This window comes from Urocitellus parryii, chromosome 7 (genome assembly GCF_045843805.1).
Source record: "Urocitellus parryii isolate mUroPar1 chromosome 7, mUroPar1.hap1, whole genome shotgun sequence".
In the NCBI taxonomy this organism is placed as follows: Eukaryota; Metazoa; Chordata; class Mammalia; order Rodentia; family Sciuridae; genus Urocitellus; species Urocitellus parryii.
This window is the reverse complement of record NC_135537.1, coordinates 112,474,993-112,499,177: the sequence shown is the minus strand read 5'-3', so window position 1 is coordinate 112,499,177 and position 24,185 is coordinate 112,474,993. Positions and strand designations below refer to the sequence as shown.

The 24,185-nt window shown below is 55.7% G+C and overlaps 1 pseudogene; it reads left to right on the top strand.

Annotated features, from left to right (window-relative positions):
• The first annotated feature begins 657 nt into the window (after positions 1-657).
• Positions 658-23,748, top strand: LOC144255959 (protein spire homolog 2-like; annotated as a pseudogene).
• Positions 23,749-24,185: the final 437 nt, after the last annotated feature.

The window sequence follows — 24,185 nt, the reverse complement described above, 5'->3', positions numbered from 1 at the left end:
ATGTGTCTACTGTCTCAGGGACCGTGGAGAGATGGAAGCAGACACACCTTCCCTCCTAGAAAGGATCATCTATTAAGTGTTTCATGCAGGAAGCCTGGGTCACCTTCACCCTGACCCACCCCAGCAGTCTCCTGGGGTCACCTTGCTTCAGGCCCTCCAAAGAGTTCACAGCGGTATGACTCACTTCTCAGTGTGGGAGCCCCGCCCCCCATCACTGCAGTGTGTCCACAGCGGAGGCCAGTCTAGAGGAGCCCAGCCTACAGTGAGCCCAGAGCGGGCTGGGGCGTGGACCCGTTGAGCACGGGGTTGGGGAGAGTGGGGTGTCTTCCAAAACGTCTCCATTAGGAATGAGTCTCTTGGCCTGGGCCTGGGTCGCCTGGGTCAGCGCCCCACCCTCAGTCCTGCCCTGGCCCCAGTTCCCTGAGCCCCTCCCTCTCCCACACGGCCCGCTGGGCTCAAGTTCCCCTTCTGGTCCCCCACTCTGGCCTCCCTCCCACAGTTGTGCAGCGCCCGCGGTCCTCCCTCCCCAGCGCGCGGGTCCACCTGCGGCGGCCGGTGGGGGCGGGGCCGCCGGAATGACGCGGCACGCGGACGGCGCGGACCCTCCCCGCGCTCGGCGGTGCCGGGCGGCGGTGATGGAAACCCGGCGCTCGCGCGGGCGGCGATGATGGGCTGCTATGGCCCAGGCTGGAGGCTGCGGCGGCGCGGCGGCCCGGAGCCCGCGGGGGGCGGCGGCGCGGCGGGCGCCCTGGGAGCTGTCCCTTGAGGAGGTGCTGAAGGTATATGAGCAGCCCATCAACGAGGAGCAGGCTTGGGCGGTGTGCTTCCAGGCCTGCCGCGGGCCACGGGGCGCGCCCGGCGGCCGGCGCTGCATCCGCGACACCACGGACATCCTGCCGCACCCGGACGGCTCGGTTGGCGCGCGGCAGGAGCCGGGTGAGCGCGGCGGGCGGCCGGGGTGTGGCCCGCGGTGGCTCACGGGGTGGGTCCCTGGTGAAAGGGACCGCGACCTCCTTGGCGCCCACGGCGCTGTCCTGCTGCTGGACCCGAGTCCTCCTTCCTGACTGGCTGCTGGACCTGGAGGCCCACTGCCCTCTGGATCCGGAACCTTCGCTGGGCCCGGCACTGCCCTCCTGGCCTTTCCAGACCTGGGGACCCCTCATCGTCCCCTTCTAGTCCTCCTGTCTCTCCTGACATCAAGGCCAGCTGCTCTGCGGTGGGGCATGCTTTCCTCGGCTGAGAAGGGGCTTTGGCCAGATTGCTAGTACCTGGGGTGAAGTCGGGAAGCAGGCATTATGCCATTCTTGTTCCCTGCTCTCCCCTGGGCCACTCCTCCTGGCTTTGGGTTCTGCAGCCCTCAGTATATGGCTCATGCAGGGCTTTGTGGGTACAAAGAGTCCTTGCTGCTCTCTAGTGACACGGAGAGGACACAGAATGTCCCCAGGCTAGCTATTTCATGGAGGGTGGTGGAGGGGCTTGCCTCCTGGGAATCTGTGCAGAATACACACCAGTTTCCTGGGTTTAATTGAGAGGGAGCAAGGAGAGTGTAAAATCTGCTTTTTTTTTTTTTTTTTATCCAAAAGACCCAACAACTTAGCCCCTGAAATATGTTTGAGGTCTATTGAAAGTGGTGCGTTTACCTGGTTATGTACTTTCCCCTTTAAATTGTTTTCCTCCCTGGAGAATGGAAGGTTTGTATATGGCGCATAGGATATTACCCCAAAGCTGAAACCCTTTTGTGAGCACAAAGGCAGGCTGTGTGCACTGGTTGAAGCCTGGCCTCCCTCCAGTCCTCAGCTATGGCCTTGCACTTGCTCTGGAGCAGGCTTCTGTGGAAGACGGGGCAGGAGCAGGGCAAAACCCAGCAGAAGCAGCAGACAGTGGCTGCCTTTTACAGTGGGGAGGGGCCTGCTGTGTCTCCCCAGGAGCCTGCAGCTTTCTCCCTCAGCTTCCTCTTCCTTCCAACCCCTGCCTGTGACGTTTGCAAGTTGAATTTTGCACAAAAAGCATTGATACATTGATTTGATGGGTGGAAATAGTAAGCACCGACATCATGGTATTATTCCCACTTTACTCTCAGGTAAGCTGAGGCCCAGGCCTCAGAAGTCCAAAATCACTCAGAAAGTGGCAGAATTTGGACTCTGCACTCATGCTCTGAACCACTGTGCTGCCATGTCTTTCAAAGACTGTGCAGAGGGGCAGGTGCACAGTGACCTGCTCTCCCCTCGAGTCTGCATACTCACAGAGCTTTTCTCCTGAGGCTCTGTCCTCCTGATAAGATGCTCCCTGGGCCTACCCCAGCCCTGGAGATAAGTGATACCCTAGGGTCTGGCTCCCAGCTCTGCAGAGCAGGACAGGACTGCAGGGAGTGTATAGTCTGGCTCTGATTTTTAAGGATGGGAAAACCCAAGCAGAGTGGGAGTGGTGAGTTGTTGCCCACAACCATAGCAGCTATCCCTGGGGTTTCCTGGTGTCTCCCTGAACTGTGGGCAAGCCAAGCTGGGCTTCCTATTGGTTCTGTCCCAAATATCAGAGGGCCATGCTTGGGATGTGGGTCATCTGTTTCTCTCTCTCCCCCAGGATTCTATGTGCTGCTGATTCCCAGCCATTGCCCATGTGGCAGTCATCACAGATCTAGTGGCACTTCCTGGCTGAGGAGTCAAAGCTCAGTACAGGCCTGTGCATTGAAGAGCCTTATCTCTGTTTGAACAGGGTCTCTGGTCTGGTTTCTGTTCATAAACATTCCTCACAATGGTGATGGCTTATGACTTCTGTCTGCCTTTATTTTATTTTTGGTACTGGGGATTGAATCCACGGACACTTAGCCACTGATCCACATCCCCAGCCCTTTTTTGTATTCTATTTTGAGGCAGAATCTCACTGAGTTGTATAGCGCCTTGCTAAGTTGCTGAAGCTGGCTTTGAACTCGAAATTCTACTGCCTCAGCCTCCTGAGCCACTGGCCTGGACTGTTCCCATTACTGCAGTGGGTGGCAGTCTCCTTTATCTTGGGCAATCCTCCTGGCTCTTGATGGCATTTTGAAAGTGTTTGTGGCATTAGCAGGTTCGTGCGGAGACCGTCCTGAGGTCTGTCTTCCCACGTCTCGCCTCTTTCTAGTAGGAGTGAAGGCAGTGAAGCTCCCATGCCCACTCTAGTGCCCCTGCATGTCGTATGTGTGGGTAGATTTCTGCATCTCATTCCGTGGCATCCTTGGAACCTGGGGGGCGGGGGGCTTGGGCAGCAACTGGTGGTCCAGATTCTGGGGTTCCCTGCCTTGCTCTGGCACTATCTCCCCGCCACTAGCTGTGATACCTTGGAGCACAGGAGGTCATCTCTGAGCCTCTGTCTCTTCATCTGTGAATGGGTGCCTGAGCTTCCCACTTCCTGGGTTGGATTCTGCATACATGGATGAGCACCTGCAAAATGCCACTCACTACCTGCCGCCACTCAGCATCACACTGAGCTTGTATGTGGGCCTCAGATCCAGGAGTCGCAGTCCGAGGTGGACATTCCCAGCTAGGCAAAGCCTGTCAGCTCCTCTGAGCCCAAGTCCCTTCCGACCGTGTACCTTGGAGGCAGGCCGCCTCAGTTCCCCATGTCACAGCTTCTCACTTCAGACCGCGGCTTCTTGCCTGCAGCCACCACCTACCTGAGCTGCTCCCTCCTTTCCCTCTGTCTCCAAGCAGGCCTGGACCCCAGCCCCTGGACCCACTCACCAGCACTGCTGACCACTCTTCAGAGCAGGCACTGGGGAGCACTGGGGTCTGCCTTCTCTAATGCAGAAAGGGACAGTCACTCTTGGCACCCAGGTGTCCTGCCCAGAGCTGGCTCCTGAAGGGCCTTGCAAGTGACCTGGTGGCTCAGCTGGGGTTCCTTGGGAGAGTGGGGGGATTACTGTATTTTTCTATAGGGAAATGGGTGGGGGGGCGGGTCGTCCCACCTTCCCGTGGCCTCAGGTGGCCATTGCAGCTGCAAGGGTGCTGGGGAGCTGCCTGTCTGTGGGCTCCTGGGGTCATGGTGAGCTGAGGCGGGGGCAGCAGCCTGTCCTTGGGTCCTGGGGTGGCGGGGGGAACCTGACTCGCTGTCTTTTCTTGCAGAGCCCACGACCACGATGGTGTCCCCAGCCAGCTCAGAAGCTCAGGTACTGAAAACAGTTTTAAAGACGACTTGATCCTGTGAGAGTGAACCTGCGTTGTGTAATGGACACTCTGACCGTATTAAGTCCTGTAGCTATTCGTCGAGGCAGGACAGCGCAGCACCCAGAGGGCCTCACGGGGCCTGGGAGGAAGCTGTGCACAGAGGACAGGCAGTGAGGGCCCAGCAGGGTGTCAAAGGCTCTGGGGCAGGAGCAAGGGAGGAGTTGCTACTGATCCAGAGGGAAGTAGGTGATGACCTCTGCCTGGTTGGCCTCACAGGCACAATGCTGGGGGCTGGGTGTGAGTTTCAGGAGCAAACAGGAAAACCAGCCAAGGACACAAGCCAAGGAATTCCCACCCAGCCCACATCTCCAACCCCTTCCTCCTCCTCCCACCTGCCCCGAGATCACGTCCTGGATTTGGTTCTTCTCTGTGTCTTTAGACCACTGCTCTAATATAACACCTGTTCTACAGTAAACACAGTGGCACACTCAGGGGGAGGTGGGCACAGACCAGAAGAGGATATACCATCTGTTGTTGAGAACCCAGAAACTAGCAGTGTGTCTCACCTCCCATAGTCCCTCACCTTGGAATACTTCCATTCAAGTAGCACATCGCCGAGTTTATTTACCAGCTCTGTTCTTGTCCTACATAGAGATTCCTCAAACAATTGTGTGTTTCCAAGACTCCTCTGCATTGCCCTGTGGTAGTTAGTCATCCCTTCTCATGGCTGCATAATATTTTGGATAGTTTCTTTTTCCCAAGTGCAGTGCTCCTGGGTGGCAGCTGGCCCCTGCTGTGCAGAGTCCCCAAGTAGTCTATTACTTGAAAACTTTCCAAAGTTTTAAGAAGATTTATAAAGAGGAGCTAGGGCCATAGCTCAGTGGTGGAGCGCTTGCCTAGCATGTGTAAGGCACTGGGTTTGATCCTCAGCACCACATTAAAATAAAGATATTGGGTCCATCTACAACTAAAAATTTATAAATATTCACAACAACGGTGTATGGGAATAGTCCAGTCAGGACTGTTGTTCTCAGAGGCCCCAGGTGCACTTGAGAGCGAGTAGCCTCAGCAGGGGAGTTGCCTGCACCTCGTCTGGACTGGGGCTACTCGGGCTGCACAAGGTGCCCACAGGACCCCTGCAGCTTCTGACCACCCCCAGGCTGCTGAGCCTGTCCAGTGCTGGAATGCCGGCAGGGCTAGAGGTTCTGAGCCTGGCCAACTGCCTATACTTTTCCTTATGGGGAACGAGCATTCTTGACTTCCAGAGAGTTCCGATGACTGGAGGCACAGAAGACCTTTCATTGACGCAGCTGTCAGATAAGACTGGACTGCAGTTGGCACTTTCCCCAGTGTGGCACTAGCTGGGGCCAGGAGGAAGAGGGGGCTCTCCTCCTGTGCCTTCAGTCTGTCCTCCTGTCCAGAGATGGGCGGTCTGCATGAGAAAGACCGTCAGAGCCAGCCTGGAGCTCGAGGCAGACCTCCTTCCGACCTCCTCGCTCATTCTTGGCCCCTACCCAGAGGCCAAAAGGATCACCGGGAATTCGAGGGGACTGTAACTCCTGACTGCCCCCGTCACCGTGGTACCCAGGAGGGGCCCTGAGGCCCTGCTGGAGCCCCCCTGACCCCGGGCTTCGCCTGCCTGGGCCGGGTTCAGGCTGGCACCTGTCAGGTGTGACCCTCTGCTAGAGTTTTGTGGCTGTGGCTGTTGCTCTAGAGTCTAGGGTGTGGCTTGGAGCTGTGTCCCTGATGCTCATCTGCAGAAGGCACAGACATGCTGAGGTGGCCTCCAGGGGCCACCCTCAACCCCACTGCCGCCCTGCACTCCTGCTGGCCCTCCGCCTGGCACTGGGTTGGCCACCTGTTCTTGCTCGGCATGGCGCAGGCCCTGCCTCCCCAGGCTCCCAGAGGTGGACACACAGGAAGCTAGAGGCCCTGAAGCAGGTGACCCAGAAGGTTCCCGGAGAAGGCAGTGGCCTCCTTGTGGGGGACAAGGCTGGGGACTCTACACAGCAGACCCAGGCCTGGCCAAGCAAAGGCCCTGCTCTTTGCAAGCTGTGCCCAGGCAACCTGACCTCTATGTGCCTCTCTCCCCAAACTGCAAGATGAGAGATGGTGTCGGTGGGTTGTCCACAGCCAAGCAGAAGAGTGACACCAGGCTCAGCCCAGGCTCTGACTAGGAGAGTGTCTTTGGGTAAATGCATCCTTTTGATCCATGTCATAAAAGAAAAGCATGAAAGTCCGTTAGCACTAAGAGCAATGCCCAGCAGATCACAGGGAGGTCGTATGCTGGGGATGAGCCCGGACCTGCGCAAGCTAGGGAGTTCGAGCCACCGAGCTGTACCCCGCCCTTTTCATTTCATTGTGAGACAGGGGTCTAACTAAGTTGCCCAGGCTGGCCTTGAACTTGTGAGCCTCCTGCTTCGCCTCCTGTTTGGGATTATCAGTGTGGCCACCACACCTGGCAGGAGTGTCATTATTTATTTGTATTTTTGCATGATTTTCTAAATAAACAGAGGTTTATTCAGGAAGTAGATACCCATTCAGGGAAGAATGTGGGCTCTCTAGATGAGAAGTCCCGCCTTGGGCCGGGGCAATGCTATAGAGGGCTGTAGCTGGGGCTGGACTGCAGGTGGCCCAGGGTGTAGCTCTGAGCTTCCTCCTTCCACAGGGCATGCTCCAAGGGTGTGTGGCTCAAGACTTAAAAGCTCTGATCCCTGATTCTCCTGGCTCCTGGGTGGTTCCTTTGAGACTTAGGAGATATCTTTTTTTAATCCTAAATTTTTATCTTATTCCCCCAGAAACTTTGCACCCTTTGTCTTAAGGGCTGTGAGAGGTGATGATCTTTCTTCCTCTCTATTGGCACTGGAGATCTGACCTAAGGGCACTTCACCACTGGCTACACCCCCAGCCCATTTTGTTTTTTTCATTTTGAGACAGGGTCTCACTACATTGCTGAGGCTGGCCTTGAACTTGTGATCCTCCTGCCTCAGTCTCCTAGCTGCTGGGATTCAAACATGTGCACTGAGCCTGGCTAAACATCGGTCTTCTGTGGCTGCTTCAGGCTGGCAAGGGGTGATGGCCATGCCTAGTCAGGGATCAGAAGTCTCCTCCTTCACTCTTCTGAAGGAGGCAGCAGCTGGCCTCAATTATGGGACTCTTGCCTCTTCTGAACATGGAACTCGGATGATTTGCCAGTCCTCCCCACCCACCCAGATATCTGCAAAGTCAGTACATCTGAAGATCCCGTGCAGGTCACCAGGAGATGTCACAGAGAAGATTGTCTTTGTAGCAAGGTCTGAGGAGTCGCCAGAGGGAAGTGGGAGCTAGACTTGGGACCATGGGTTTCTTCACTTACCTGATGGAAGCGAGTTTCATCAGGAGTCAGACAGGGGCTCCCTGGGGACGTGATGCATCCAGGGGAGAAGGTGGGCCACCTTGAGGCTGAGGCTGGGGTGGCCCTGGTGTCCACTGCATTCAGCAGAGCTGTGGCCTGTCACAGTGCTGGGAGCACACCCAGCCCTCCAAGGGAGCCCGTGGGCCAGGGAGAGGGGAGGAGAGAGTGTAAGCCAGGGATAAAAGTCGGAGCCAGGCCGGGAGACACGAGAGTTCACTTCTTAGAGCTGACAAATAATGGCCATCTCAATGGGGGAGGGCAAACGGGCTGGGGTCCTGGGACTTTCAGGGGGAAGGCTCCGGAACCAGAGCCGGGTGGGCCTGATGAGGGTGGGCATGAGGGTTGGTGTGAGGAGTGGTGAGCTTTTCTCAGGAAGGTCCTGGGGCAGGAAAGCAAAACTTTTCTCTTAAAATGGCGGCCGTCACTGAGGATGGCCTTCCAGATGCTGAGCAAGGACCTTGTGCATGGCAGGGCAGTCCCCGTGCAGCGGTGTCAGGACCCGCTCCCCCTCCACAGACCTCTGGTCCCCAGGCCCCTAAAGGCAGACTGTGGAAACAGGGTTCCCTGCCGAGAGGCACTGAGCCCAGAGGCCTCCACCACGAGACCTCTCAGATTTTAAAAATGAGCTTAAAAAACAAGCAAACAACAAACACTTCCTGTGGGCAGGGGTGTAGCCGAGGTGGAGTGCTGGCCTAGCATGCTGGAGGCCTGGGTTCAGACCCAGTGCCATAAACCAAACCGAACCAACAGGTGAAGAACTCGGAGAGCCTCAAGCTTATCCAAAGCAGGCAGAACAGCCCGGGGTGCCTGGTTCACTGGGCGCCACGGCACTGGGTCCCACCCACCCTGCCTGGTGATCCCCTCGTCTCACCCACCACCCACTCCAGTGTGATGACTTTTTAGGTCAGACTTCACCATGTCTGGCTTGGGGTCAGCCAGCTTTCCGCCTCTGAGACTCAAGTACCTGGAAAGGTTCATCTTGTCTCACAGTGTCCGAGTTTCTGTCCATGGCAGTTGGCCCTGTGGCTTTGGGCTGGTGTGGCTCAGGACTTCATGGTGGGAGCACAGGGCAGAGGAGGGAAGGGCTGGGCTGCACTCTCCCTCTGAGGGCACACTCCAGCAGAAGACCTTGCAGTGGAACCTCTGGAAGGTCCACCCCTCTCAGTGGCACCCCAGTGAGGATGCCTGTGGGGAGCCCCTGACCCTCTGCATCTGATCAGGCTCAGCTCCCCGAGGCTCCTGGAAGGGACGGTGTGTCCTGAAGGCTCTCTGCCGATCCTGTCCCTTGGATCAGCACGTGGGACTGCGTGTTGGTTCCTCTTTGCTGTGTGGTAGCATTCCCTGTGAGTGTCCGGAGTGCGGTCTCACTCTCAGCTGGAGAACGTTCCAGTGGCTGCGCTAGGGACCGTCAGTTCAGCACCTAGAAAGAGCTGCTGAGGCACTGGTCCCACGTCTGTTGGATTGCGAGGCGCCAAGCTATTCTGCAAAGTGGTGTGGCGTGGGCAGTCCCTTCAGTCACGCACCTCACCGTGTTGTACCTGGTGTATCCCCTCAGTGGGCCGTTGGCTCCTCCCTCCTGGCCTCTCACTGGGCCTGGCCACTCCCCGCCTGTGAAGGGGCTGGCAGCCTGCCCAGCTCTGGGGCGCCCTGCACTGTTCCCTGACACCTGCCGCCAACCCCTCTTTGTCCTGCAGATGGTGCAGTCGCTGGGCATTGCCATCTACCGCGCACTGGACTGGGGCCTGGACGAGAGCGAGGAGCGGGAGCTCAGCCCACAGCTGGAGCGGCTCATCGACCTCATGGCCAACAGCGACTGCGAGGACAGCGGCTGTGGGGCAGCGGACGAGGGCTACGGGGATCCAGAGGAGGAGGAGGAGGTTGCAGACGGTGGCCCCTGGGCCCCGCGCACCTTCTCCCAGGCCATGCGACTGTGCGCGGCGCGGCTGACCGACCCTCGGGGCGCGCAGGCCCACTACCAGACTGTGTGCCGCGCACTCTTTGTGGAGCCGCTGGAGCTCCAGGCCTTCCTAGCCAGGGTGCGGGAGGCCAAGGAGGTGAGCTTGGGAACACAGTGCTGAAGGTGGGGCCCGCGGATGGCCAGACCCGAAGGGATCTGGGGGGTTACTAGTGGGTACCTTGCCCCTCGGGTGGGAGTGCCCCAGCTGCTCTGGGCTGTGTGCTGAAGCCTCATATGTTTTGGCCAGGTTTTTGGAGAAGGGAACCAAGGCCTAGGGAGGCAGCAACTGGCTCCTAGCCTCTGCCCGAGCCTCCTTCCTGCTGCCTTAAGTCATGATTCTGTGAGGGAGTCCTGCTTGCTGCCCCCACCTGCTCCCCAGGTCCCAGTTTCTTCTGAAGACAATGCCAATGGCAGCCCTTTCCCACCTCTCAGAACCACACAGATCCTTCAAGTGGAGTGGGTGGGCAGTTCCGTGGGGGTACCTGTGGGTATGTGCTGTGCCTGGCCTTGCTCTCCAGGTACCCATCTAAGGTTGGGCCCATTTTGCAGGTGGGCAGATAGGCTCTGGGAGGCTGGATCCTTGCCGGGAGCTGCAGAGCCAGTATAGGGCAGGGCTGGTCTCCCTGGGCTCCCAAGCCACAGTTCTCCTCTGGGGCTGTCCTGATCCCCCTGGACCTCAGGGATGGTGTGCAGTCTGCTCTCCCAGCTCTCAGCCCCTCCTGGAGGAGTTGGTGCTGTTCAAAGGGAGCTGATGGGTTTGTTTGGCAGGGACCCTGGGCCCATCAGCTTTCCACAGAGGAGAGAGGGGTACCTGGAGAGGTCAGAGAGATTGGCTGCACTCCTTTGCTTAGGTGTTGGAAGGTATTTTGGGAGTTACCTGGTATGGTCCCTGACTCCACCTTCACCTTTTTGGGTGCTCTTTCCTTCTAATACAGAGGGGTTCTGGGCAGCTTCACTGACCCTTGGGTCCTAAGAAAAGGCTGGAGCTGCCAGCCTCCCCTGCAGCTCTCACATGCCGAGATGGGGAGGTTACCAGCCCGTGCCCAGTTCCTGTGGTCATCCCACCTTCTCTCCAGCTCTTCCTTGACATCCTAGGGGTGTTCTCCCATGACTCCACAGACAGTTGGTGGTCCTGATGCTTTCCTACTTCCTTGAACTTAGCCTGTGTCTTGTTGCTCAGTTTCTCACCCAGACAGCAAGGCTCCTGTTTCAGCAGGAACACACAGCTCTGGACATCGAGCCATTGGCCTGAAGTTCAGGGAACTGGTTGTAGGGGGCACAGAGACAGGTCCCTCGGTGGGGTGCAGCTGTGCTAGTCTAGGCGGGCATTTTGGAGAGAAGCAGCTTGCTCAGGATGGGAGAGCCACCCTCCTGCCCTGTGCCACTGGGCTGGCCAGGTCCCACCTGGGGACTGCTATTAGAATGTCATGCCTTGTGCTTCTCTGAGCTGGCAGTACTTCCTAGAGTGTCTCAGAGCCATTTGGCAAGTAGTTTGGGGTGCAGCCAGGGTAACCGGTTCTGTCTTGGTCAAGAGTGGCTGTGGGCTGAAGGGCAGATGCTTCTCCAGGACAGGGGAGTCAGAGCAGTCAGGCTGCCACTGAGATGAAGGGCAACTGAGGCAGCTAGTCCAGCAGCCGTCCCCAAATTCTCAGCCCAGAACAGTCACCTGACAGTCCGTAATGCCAGGATGTTTCCTGGCCCTCACCATGATGTTGGCATTTTTCCTAGTTTGGGAATGATCCCCCTCCCCGTACCTGCTGGCAACCACACTGGCCTGCACCCACCACCATCTGCTCAAACAGTTTGAGGACCTAGCCTGTGCCATGTTGCGGAAGGTCCAGCTGCAGGTTCTGAGGTGCTGGGTTCCATGTGTCCTCCTGTGGGGATTGTGGTGGAGGAACAGCTGTGAATGTCTCAGGAGAATGCATGGGCCATAGCTGGCCAAGGTGCCCCTGAGGAGGTGTTGTGTGCACTGAGATCCGGGCTCCCACCCCTGCCATACCTCCCTGGGGTATGTGGATGAGATGGGAGGAGGTGCCACATGGGTACTAGATTCTCACCAGCCCCTGCCCAGAAGGAGCCACCTAGAGCTGATGGACAAGTACCTGTCTGGTTCCGAGGTGGAGAGCGTGGTTCTCCCAGACATCTTCCCGAGCCCCACAGCCTGGGTCAGGACTCCACAGGTCCCCTTTCAGCTGGTTAGCAGTAGCCGTGTGGTGAGGAAGCCCATGTCCCATGTCTGCCACCTCCCACCTTCTCTGGACTAACCAGATGTGTAGTCTCAGATGCTGCAGAAGCTGGGGGAGGATGAGCCTCAGGTGGAGAAGCCGCTGGCGGAACTGGACAACCTGGGACACACAGACTGGGTAAAACAGGAGAGTCACCCCAGGGCTGTGCTGGGAGGCTGCACAGGCTGAGGGCCCTGTCTGTCTCTGGGGCAGGCCCGGCTGTGGGTCCAGCTCATGCGGGAGCCGCGCCATGGGGTGAAGCTCAAGAAGGTGCAGGAGCAAGAGTTCAACCCCCTGCCCACCAAGTTCCAGCTCACCCCCTTGAGATGCTGATGCAGGACATCCGCGCCAGGAACTACCACCTGCGCAAGGTCATGGTGAGCGCCAAGCTCCTGCCCGCCTCTGCTGGAGGCCCTGGCTCCTTAGGCTGAACACTGAGCCCCTTACTGCACACAGATCATGAATAAGGCAGGTGTGGCCCTCGGGCCCCACAGCTCAATGTTGTGTTGGGGACACAGTTTGACAAAGAAGATGGGGAATACGGAGATGGCCCTGGAGGCCTGGAACTGAGGCTGCAGGGCTATTCCACCTAAGGAGCACCCAGCAGCCCTGGCGTGGGCTGATGCCACTCTTGGAATTTTATGATTATCATTAATTTTACTGCTGAGCCACATCCCCAGCACCATTTATTTATTTATTTATTTATTCATTCATTCATTCATTCATTTATTTTGAGAGTCCCGCTAAGTTGCTTAGGGCCTCACTAAGTTGCAGGGATGGCTTTGAACTTGTGATCCTCCTGCTTCAGCCTCCCTAGCTGCTGGAATTACAGGCATGTACCACAGCACCCAGCTACTCTTAGAATTTTAAATGAACAGGTTCATTCATTCCCGTGACAACCCTTTGAGGTGGGTACTAGCAAGCTCCTTTCTAGAAGAATCCCAGGTAGAGAGAGATCAAATGGCTGGGCTTAGAGGTGTGAGTACTGGAGGTGGTAGCTGACTACCTGCCGTGTACCTGTCCTAGAGACAGCTTGGTCCCAGGGAGCTGATGCCATCAGAGGCAGGTCAGAAATGAAGGCCAGGCTGTGTCAGGGGCTGAGTGAGCCCTCCCAGTCACCAGCAGACAACCCCTACGAACTCAGGTCAGCCCCGGTCTGAGCTGGGGCTTCTTTGCGGCAGGTCGATGGGGACATCCCCCCACGAGTGAAGAAGGATGCACATGAGCTTATCCTGGACTTCATCTGCTCCCGGCCTCCACTGAAGCAGGTGTCCATGCTGTGCCTCCTGCAGGGCGTTCCAGCCCTGGTGCTGTCCTGTGTCTCACCTGCAAGGGGGGCCTGAGCATACCTCTGCCGAACCATGGGGTGGGCTCTGCTCCCTGTCTCCTGGCTGGAAGGTTGGGCATGGGCCCCGGGCCTCCGTCCTTCTAGAAGGATGGTGCTGGTCGCCTCCCCCATGCCTGTGGCAGGCAGAGCTCTTTTGGGTAGCACTCCTTCCTGGAGAGCCAAGAGTTAGTGCCATGTGTCCTGTGAACCTTGAGTATCTCCCCAGTCCTGAGCGTCCCCTGTCACTGTCTAAGTCCCTCCTACCTAGTGCTTCATCCTCTTTGCAGGTCTCGGAGAGAAGGCTGCGCCCCTTGCCACAGAAGCAGAGGACCCTGTATGAGAAGATCCTGGAAGAGATCAAGCAGGAGCAGAGGCTGCACCCTGTGGGGGACCAGTGCTTGGGCACCCGTGGTGAGCAAGAGGAGGGGTGATGGGAGAAGAGACCCCAGGCGGCCCTGGATGAAGTCCCCCACTTCCCCTGGTTACGCCACAAATCAGGAGTTGGTGTCGGCTCCACGAGATCCTGGGCAGAGGAGATCCCAGTTTGTAGTCTGGCCTTGTGAAGTTCAAGGTGCCCTGACTTTACTCTGGGTTTTGACCTGACTTTGTACTTTTTGCTATGATAAATTTCAACAATTAGGCAGAAAACAAAATAAAACCGAAGTTTTGGGGTCTGGGAAAATCAGGCATTTATTCAGATGTCTGAGACCTGATCTTCCTGGTCAGAGTGGACACCATCTGCAGTCCTTGTACTCTGTCTCTCAGAGGCTAGCCTGTACTGCCCCTCGGGTTGGGTGTCCAATTTGTTAGTGACTGACGAGCCCTCAGGCTCCCATTCTGTAAAGTAGGGAACTAAGCCAAACCCTGTCTACCAGGCTGGCTGCACGGGTCCTGTGCACCTCCTCCCCACTCACGTCCCATCTGCCTGGCCTCCTGCCTCCCAGGGTTCGGCTCTCTGCCCTGTATCCTCAGTGCCTGTTCTGGTGATGTCAAGTCCACTTCTTGCATCAACCTGTCCGTTCCGATGCTGGGAGCAGTGTGCAGTGCTCGCGACCCCGAGTCCTGCTCAAGGCACCCACCTTGGCTGAGATGGAGGAGATGACCACATCTGAGGTCAGAGCCCATAGAGACTCCTGAGGAGCAGAGAGGGCCACAGTGCTCACCTGGGTGGGGCATCCACTGCCAGGGCTACTGGCCAGTGGTGGCAGGGGGGCTTAGGGCCCTTATCCCATCTTGGCAGCTCAGAAGTAGCTTTGGGATGCTGGGACAGTGGCCTGGGACCACTTCTTCCCACAGCAAAAAAAAGCTGAGAATAGATGTGACCCATCATCTGGGGCCAGAAGGCTAATCAGTCCCTGGTTGATAAGAAAAGCTGTCACTCTTGCTGCCCTCTGACCACAGCCCTCCCCTTCCCAAGAGGACAGGAGATGACTCCTGTGGTGGTCCTCTTGGTGGGCTCAGCTTTCTCCTGTACATCTCTCCGGGACTTTCCAAAGACCTCAGGGGAGGGTTGGGATTTTAAGGCACTTGCTATGAACTTTCTAGTAGATGGGAAGCCCAGCAGTGGGCAGAGGGCAGCCTAGGGTGTCTGTGGACCTCGTAGCACCCCTAGGTCCGGTGCCTCGGTCAGGGATGGGCAGGGCACTGGGAGCATCGTGGCCAGGGCAGGGCTCTATCTGACGTGTCTGCAGGAAGAAGACTCGCCCTGTGGGGAGGTGGCACTGAAACGGGACCGCTCTTTTTCGGAGCATGACCTGGCCCAGCTCCGGAGTGAAATGGCCTCTGGCCTGCAGCCAGCCACACAGCCCCCAGGAGGGACAGAGCCACCCCGGCCCCGAGCAGGCAGCGGGCACACCTGGAAACCCAGCACCCGAGACCAGGGCAAGTGCTGCTCCCACCTCCTGCCTGACCTTCCCCTCAGATCTGCCCAGGGCAGCTCAGGCCCAGGCCCTCCTGAGCAGGCAGCTCCTGAGGGTACAGGAGCTGCTGCTTGCAATAAGACCTTCAGTCTCCCACTGATGGCCCCTTTCTCACTTGAGGACATTTTCATTTACTATGAAACATTTCCTCAAGAACTTGATTCTCCAGCCTCACTGTATCTCAAGGCAGCTGACGCACAGCAGGGAAGCTGCCTGGCCAGACACCAGCCAGCTCAGTCCTCTCTGTGGACAGAAGCAGGAGTCCCCCGTAGGCATGTGGGCTATTCCACAGGTTCCTGCTGGAGTACACAGAACATCGGCTGGTGCTTGCGGCCAGGCAGGGTTGGTTCTTCTGAGAGCTGTCAGGTAGTGGGTTGTCAGCCCCCAGGGATGGCTGGCCTCTTGGTGGCCTGCATGGTCCCCTGAGCAGCCCTGCAGCCTTCTGGCCACTCTCGGGACAACCCATTGGTCCTGATGATTCCCTTTCCAGGTCGGAGGCTGGGCCAGACCTTTCTACACCGTGTGCTGCCCAGGTCTCTCCCTGGGCCAGCTGTCCCTTTTCCCCTGCCCTGGAGCCTCCAGCATACATGTGGGCAGGGGACCCTCCTGGTGTGTGCCTGCCAGTGCTCAGACTGCCTACCGCTCCGCGGGGGCTTAATGCTGGCTTGTCATGGGGCTCAGTAGAAGGACCCTTCAGGGTCCCATGTGGCCTCTGAAGAGCATGGACCCTGGTACAGGTCCCCACACCGGGGACATGCTTTCTACTTGACTCAACTTGATCATCCTAGCCCATGGAGGCACACACCACCCCCTTCACCCACAGCCCTCCAACCATCACTCTGCCAGGTGACCTTCACAGGCCTATGTTCTTTCAGGTTCCTGTCCTGTGAGTGTCCAATCCCAGCCGGATCCCAGCTCCCCGCAGCTCAGCAGCCTGAGCTCAGCAGACAGACTTGAGGCTTCTGCACCAGATGCCAGGCACCTGTGGTTGGTGAGTGATGGTCCTGTGGGGACCTCTTGAGTGAATCTTTATGATTTCTGAACACCAGCTGGTGCTAGGGAGACCCAGGCTCCATTCCTGGGGTCTGGATGGGTCTGGCCTTGTCCCCAAAGCCTCAGGTTGTGCTGCTGGTGCTGTCTGGGACACTGGTCTTTGCTGCCCCCTGCTGGGGCACATTGGCACTGTGACCCCAAGGGTGGAGTGTGTGAGTTGAGGCAGCTGTGAGCCCTGAAGGCTGCATCCTGGGCCTTCTGTGTAACCTACATGCTGAGAGATGAGACCCTAACCTGGCCAAGATTTCCCTGGTTCTCAGTCTATCAGCAGAGACCAAGTCTGATGCAGGGTGGTGCAGAGATTCTGCCTACCCCTGTTCTGAGGCCCCCGCCCCAGACCTGTCAACATATGATTCTATCAAGCGAGGTGACAGGAATGAACGGAGCTTCAGAGGCACTCAGGCAGGTGAAGGGGTGCTGGGTGTGGTCGGCAGCAAGACACCCCTCTGAGAATAGGTGTGGAAATGCTTTGAAAAGTGTTCTGTGTGAAAGGAAGGCAGTGCTGTTGATTTTAACTGGAAGGTGATCCTTGCCCCTTCAGGGTTAGTTACTGTTCCTGCATTAACATTCCTTCTCAAGCTGCACAGGCCCGTAACCCCAGCCATGGGAGGCTGAGGCAGGAGGATTGCAAGTCAAAGCCAGTCTTAGCAACTTAGTGAGACCCTGTCTCAAAATAAAAAGTAAAAAGGGCTGGGGATGTGATTCCCTCAACTAGGGAGGCTAAGAGCGTTGGGTTCAATTCCTGGTACCAAAATTTTTTAAAATAAACAAATAAATCAATAAATGGGTAGGCGTGACTTAGCATGTGCAAGGCCCTGGGTTCGATCTCTAGTACCCTACTCCCCAAACAGTTATCCCAATTTGGCTTTTTAAAAATTAACATTTAGTGGCTGGGGTTGTGGCTCAGTGGTAGAGTACTTGTCTAGCACACATAAGGCACTGGGTTTGATCCTCAGTACCACAGAAAAATGAAATAAAGATTGTTTGTCTACCTACAACTAAAAAATGAATATATAAAAAAAATTATGGGCTGGGTTGTGGCTCAGCGATACAGAGCTTGTCTAGAACATGTGAGGCCCTGGGTTCAATCCTCAGCACCACATAAAAACAAATAAACAAAATAAATGTATAAAAAATTAACATTTATTGTCAAGTGTGAGGGCTACACCTATAATCCCAGGTGAGGCAGGAGGACCACAGTTAAAGGCCAGCCTAGATGAAGTGCACATACCTGTAATCCCATCAACTCAGAAGGCTGAGACAAGAGGGTTACAATTTCAAGGCCAGCCTCAGCAATTTAGTGAGGCCATAAGCATCTTAGCAAGACCTTGTCTCAAAGTAAAGCATAAAAAGAGCTGGGGATGTGATCAGTGGTTAAGCATATCTGGTTTCAATTCCATATACATATATAATATAAATATAAATAAATATATATATAATATAATTAAAAAAGGCACAGTAGTGCATACCTGTAATCCCAGCAACTAGGGAGGCTGAGACAGGAGGATTGTGAGCTCAAAGCCATCCTCAGCAATGGTGAGGCACTAAGCAACTCAGTGAGACCCTGTCTCTAAATAAAATACAAAATAGGGCTGGGGATGTGGCTCAGTGGTCCAGTGCCCCTGAATTCAATCCCTGGTATCCCCACAAAAAGTAAAAATAAAAATTAAAAAAAGGGCTAGGATGTAGTTCAGTGGTAGAGCATTCCTGGGTTCACTCCCTAGTACGCAGCCCCTCCAAAAAAAAAAAAAAATCAATATTTGTTATTCCTTAAAGCTTCTGAATGTCAGATCCTGAAGCAGCCTAGCAGGGCCCTGGCTGTGTCTTCCAAGCTTGCAGTTGGGTTATCAGCAGGGGCTGCAGTGTCATTTGAAGGCTGTCTGGGGGCTGCAGGAGCTGCTGCCCAGACAGCTTCTCTCACACTAGGGGTATGCCACTCAGAGCCTTGGGGACCACTGAACATCCTCACCACATGGTGGCTTCGTCCCCCAAGCAAGTGGACCAGGAGAGGGCCAGGTGAAAGCTTGCAGTGTATTTGACAATCAGGTCTCAGCCATGCTTCCACTATTCATTGCACGTGAGTCACCAAATCCAGCCTGTTCCCAAGGGGAGAAGAATTGAGAACCACTTCTGGGTCCAGGAATCAGAGACATGTTTTAAAATTCAGCTTTAACATTCTGGAAGTGCTTCTGAAAAGTTTGACTATCAAAATCAGAGCTGGTGGCTGCCAGGCTTGCTCTGGCACACACGGTGCCTCCCCTGCCTGCAGGCCATGGTTGACCTGACAGCAGAACTCCTGGCCATGGCAATAGGCACAGAGCCTGGACCCAAAGCCAGAGGCTCTAGGCCAAGTGGAGAGGAAAGCAGGGTCCAGATCCCCTCCCCTGCCATGAAGCCCCATACGGACAGCCTGCTGAAGACCCAGACAGGACGCCCTCCCAGCTCTGTCTCTGGCACTCACAGGCTGGGCCCTGGGAACACAGCTGGCCTTTTGAGCTCTGTGTGCCCAGCACCGGGCTATGGGCTTTATATGTTACCTCAAAGGAGCTGAAATCCACCCCATGGACAGAGGAGTGAAGCTCAGTGAGGTCCACAATGAGTTCCATGCTGAGCACTGGGAGGTAGCACCAGGCTGACTCCGTGCGATGCTGAATGGACAGGGCACCTACTGCGTGGTCAGTGGAGAGGAAAGAAAGCTCAGTTTGGAGACTTCCAAGGGGAGGAAGATTTGAAATGGACTCTGGCAGTCTTTTGGGGGAAGGGGGGTACCTGGGCTTGAATTCAGGGGCACTGGACCACTGAGTCACATTCTCAGCCCTATTTTGTATTTTTTTTAGAGATAGGGCTGAGTTGCTTAGCACCTCTCTCTGCCTGAGGCTGGCTTTGAACTTGCAATCCTCCTGCCTCAGCCTCCCAAGTCTCTGGGATGATAGGCGTGCACCACAGCCTGTCCTCTGGTGGTGTGGATCAGCCCAGGGTGTGTGTTTTCAGGCAGCTGGGGAGCTGGGGAGCACGGGCAACCAAGGGTGGGGACCGGGAGCTGGAGAGCCAGCAGGGGAGTCTTGCTGCAGCAAAGCCTCTTCAGAGAAGGTGGGAGCTGTCTGACTTCAGAAAGCCACAGAGTGCTTGGCCCCAGGAAGGGATGCAGCTGGTGGGGCCCTGCTCTTGGGCTGCGTGAGCAGGACCCTCTGTGCAGGAGTTCCACCACCCCTTGGAGAGCCTGGCCCTGACTGTGGAGGAGGTGGTGGGTGTGCGTCGCGTGCTAGTGAAGGCCGAGATGGAGAAGTTCGCCCAGGACTAGGAGCTCTTCAGCAGCCTGAAGAGGGGGAAGGTAGGGCCTGGGGACAGCTAAAGGTGTATCTCTCCTGATGGGAGGTCAGGGGCAGGCCAGTGTGGGCAGGACCTTGGTGGGCCGTGAACACAGCTGAGCCCCAGCATGCTTTCCCTCACAGATCTGCTGCTGCTGCTGAGCCAAGTTCCCACTCTTCTCCTGGCCGCCCACCTGTCTCTTCTGCAAGAGGTGAGCCTTCAGTGCACCTGGCTACCAATTAAAAGCAGGAAGAGGAGTGGGCCTGCGGTGGGCAACCCATGTGATGGTGGGATGTTCTGTCACCTGCCGTGGCTGTGGAATCCTTGGGATTGGTCAGTGCCACTGAGGAGGTATTTTTCCTTTGCATCTGTTAGGTGTGGATTTGTGGGACTCAGCCTCCCCCCATGGATTCCCACAGTGAGCTTCCTGGGCAGAGCAGGCAGGGGCTTCAGTGGAAATAGGGACTTGTCTCTTGGGCATCGATTTCCTTCATGTGTTGTGGGAAGCTGCCTGGGCTCTTAGCCAGACACACAGGGGCCCTCTGGGCAGGAGTCTGCCCTTGACCTGCTTGTGGTGGCTCTGTGGGCAGGTGGGTTAGCCCTGGACCCTCCTGGTGGCCTAGGAACTCTGTGGGCCTTTCTTCTCAGTAGCAACGCCAGCCTTCCTGTAGACCTGCACGTATGTGCTGAAGCAGCATCTCCTTGGCTTCTCGAGGCCAGGAGGACACATGTGAGGGTCTCTGTCCTCCCTCCATGCTCCTCCCTGTGACTAAAGACCAGAAGATGGGAGTCTTGGGGAAAAGTAGGCTGAGGAATGGAATTTTGAGTTCTATTTAAATTAAACATAAATAGCCAAGAGGCTCTGACCTTCAACCCAGATGGGGTCACAGGCACCTTCCAGCTGGAACAAGATGGCGGAATGGGAAATGGTGGTTTCCAGGGTACTGGCAACACACAGGAAGCATCTAGGTCTGGGGTCTGAGCCAGGATCTCCTCAGGGCAGGAGGCAAGGCTGAGTGTGGAGGGAGGACTGGCAACGGAGTTCTCAGGGCACAGCCGCATAGAAAGCCCCCAGAGAGGTCTCCTTGAGCCGCTGGAGGAGAGGTGCGAGGAGATGGCTGAAGCTAGGGACAAATCCATCCTAAGACAGGCCCTGGCAGGCCGCCCCTGGGCCCATCTGCTCACCACTAGCTCTGTAAATAAAGCTAGTCGGAGCACACCCACAGCCACGCACTTACGCATTTCTCATTTAGCCACATCTGAGATGTTCACTGTCCTGCCCTTTACAGAAGTGTCCGCTTACCTGTGTCCTAAAGATTCAGTGGAACAACCAGGCAGGGTGGCACATACTGTGATCCTAGTGAATGAAAAGGGCTGGAGATGTCTCTCCATGGTAGAGCCCTGCTAGGCTCAATTCCCAGTACCACGTGGCAGGGGCACATGCAGACTTAAAGGAAAGTGATAGGTACTCAGGGCCAAGTGTCATGTCGGTGTCCACTAGCTACTGCTGGAGTGCCATGATTTTGGAGCATGGGGCAGAAAGGCAGGCGGATCTTGCCACACAGGTGTAGAGTAAGTCACTGGAGTCGGCATTTCTCCAGGCCTGACAGGTCATTATGGAAAGACCTGAAAGGACCAAACTGCTTCCAAGTATCTTCATTGTTTCCCAGAACACAGCTGAAGAATGGGAATAGCCGAGTGCGGTGGTGCACACCTCTGATCCCAGCAACTGAGGCTGAGGCAGGAGGATCGCAAGTACCAGGACCATAAAATAAATAAATAAATAAAAAGGAACAAAACATACGCAAGAAAAAAAAATGACTTGGTATCCAATCAGAGATTGCCAGGCAAACAAAAAATAAAAAAAATAAAACAAAATTAATGACAACTGGGCTGGGGCTGTGGCTCAGCGGTAGCATACTTGCCTGGCATGTGTGAGGCACTGGGTTCGATTCTCAGTACCACATATAAAAAAGAAATAAAATGAAGATCTATCAACAACTAAAAAATTTTTTTTAAATTAATGATAATGTATTGTTGAGTTTTTGGTACTAGGGATTGCACCCAGGGGCCCTTTACCTCTAAACCGCATCCCCAGCCCTTTTTATTTTTGATTTTGAGACAGAGTCTTGCTAAGTTGCTTAGAGACTCACTAAGCTGATGAGGCTGGCCTCAAACTTGTGATGCTCCTACCTCAGCCTCCCGAGTTGCTGGAATTATAGGTGTACATCACTGTGTCTGGCTGTTGTTATTATTTTTTTAAATACTTTTTTAGTTGTTGATGGACCTTTATTTATTTATATATATCAAACCCAGTGCCTCACACATGCTAGGCATGTGCTCTGCCACTGAGCTACAATCCCAGCCCCTGTTATTATTTTTTAATGTGGTGCTAGGGATGGAACCCAAGGGCTTGCACATGCTAGGCAAATGCTCCAATACTGAGCCAAGTCTGCAGCCCCAACCCAGGGGTTTGTTGATGGAAAAATCAATGTAGGACATTCATTCCAGAGGACATAGCCCATTATTCTAAAAAATGAGTCTGGATGATTTCTCTCACTATGGAGAAGAGATGTTGGTGTATCTTTATAGAATAGCTTACACAGTACCTCACTTCCATTTGTAAATAATTTTGTTATTTGTCTAGAAGAGTTTGGAGGATGAAGGCTGTATTGCTAACAGAGATCACCTCTGTGGGTGGGTAAATTGTAACACTGATGTTTGAATCTTCTATAAGAAAACCTTTCCATATAATATTGGGCATTGGACTACAAGTATGTTCAATGATGCTGGAAACTGAGCATCTCAGCAAGAGGCCTGTGCTTAGATGGTGCTTCTCAGTGAGGCGGGTCTGGCACACCCCAGTATGGATGCATGAAGACTACAGCACCAGGAGCAAACTGAGGGGCTGAGGGGCACTGGGTGGGAGACCAGGAGGAGGAGAAAAACAGCCAGGAGTGAACCGTGAAAGCCCAGAGCCACCTGGCATCAGGCAGACTGCACAGGTAGTTGCAAGGTCTGGGGTGGGACCCAGGGGCCTGGAGGCAGTTGTGCCTTCCTGGGCCTCTTCACTGCCTCTTCTGTTCTCTTCCAGAGCCGTCTGCACTTCCTGTAGCATGAAGGTGAGGATCTCCTAGGATCTGCAGGGTCTCTCCTAGCTGGAATGGGCATGGACAAGCGCTCCAGCCCCACAGGCAACTTGCCATCACTTCCTCCAGGCAGACCCTGCCCTACACTTTCCAGGCCTGCTAGGTTTTTTAGGAAGCAGTGAGCACTCCATGTGAGGAGGTCGCCCCTCTTGAAGCCTCCTTCCTGGGAGTGCCTTCCCCCAGATCTGTCGTTGCATTTGTGGCCCGGTGACATGCAGCATGCACCCAGGTGAACAGACAGTGTCGCTCAGAATCGTGTCCGTTGGCCTCAGCTTGGAAACAAGCCCACTGAGGAGGGCCTCTGCCCACCTGTTTTCACACCCTCCTCACGATCCACCCTTGATAGTGCCAACTTCCTCCTCCCCGGTGTTGAACACCGATTGTGTCTAGGGCTCACATTGCACCCTTCCTGATATAAAGGGGTACAGTTCCCACTCCTAAGAAGTCCTCTCTCATTGAGCAGAAGACACTGTTGGGGTGTGACAGGAAGAAGGTCCTGTTGGGTATCGAGCCAAAGTGCCTGTGGGGCCTGCCACGCCTCCCTCTGTTGCAGATGAAGATGCCTTCTAACAAGTGTGCACACATCCCTGTCTACACACTGGGTTTTGAGAGTCCTCAGAGAGCACCCGCTTCCAAAACCGCGACGGCGCCAAGGCGAGACGTCTTCCAGTGTGTTCCCTGGCCTGGGTGCTGGTGTCTGTGGTGGTCAGGCTTCTGCAGGGACTTGGGAGCAGGAGCAGGGGTTGGCCTCACCTGTGTGAGGACGCCCCCTGGAGGTGTAGTTCAGATGGCTTTGGAGGGGTGGGGAGGCAGAGTGGTGAGATGGAAACTGAGCTGGGGTGGTCAGGACCCAGAACTCCATTTCCTGTCCAGAGCCCTTCTGGGATGCTTTTTGCTAGGCATGTTGCTTCCCCAGGACTCTGTGGGTTTGTGATGGTGAAGGGGAGGGGCAGGCAGCAGGAGAGCCTAGGGGACTGCAGGGCCCCTAGGATGTGTGAGCCCTGCTGGCTCCCCAGCCTGACAGTCCTCTCTGGGTCCCCACCTGCCCCAGATCCCTGCAGGGGCCTCAGTGGCGAAGTGTGGAGGAGGAGTTCCCCCACATCTACGCCCATGGCTGCACCCTGAAGGACGTCTGCAGCGACTGCACCAGCTTTGTGTCCCACGTAGTGCGCTCCAGCCGCAAAACTGTGGAGTTCTCAACGCCACGCCGTGCCGTAGCCGCCAGACTCAGTCCCTCTACGTCCCCAGCAACAGGACTCTTGACTTCCAGTGATGGCCCAAGGTGGCCAGGCCTCCGGGAAAGGACCTGGCTCCAGCCTGCTCCAGGCTGAGGCTCTTCTCCCAGTGCTGGGCCCAGCTGCCCCCCGTGCTCCTGAGCTGTGCATGGACATATACATACAAGATGCCTTTATATAATAAACACACAGCCTATATATTTATACACATGGTTTCCTGGCCCCATCGTTCATTTGGGGCCAGGCTCCCTCCAAGACCCTGGCCTGGTGCTTCCTTTTAGGACTCCTTGGAGGAGCAGGGAGGGGAAGGGATAGATTTTCTCACTGAGAAGGGAGGGCAGAAGACTCTAGGTGGTAGGGCTCCAGGCCTCTGTTCCAGTTCTTGTCTCCACCTCAAGAGTGAGAACTGGCAGTTTTCCCTCCCCGGGAAGATGTCCAGGCTGAGATACGGCACCTGGGTTCCCAGGTGGAGCAG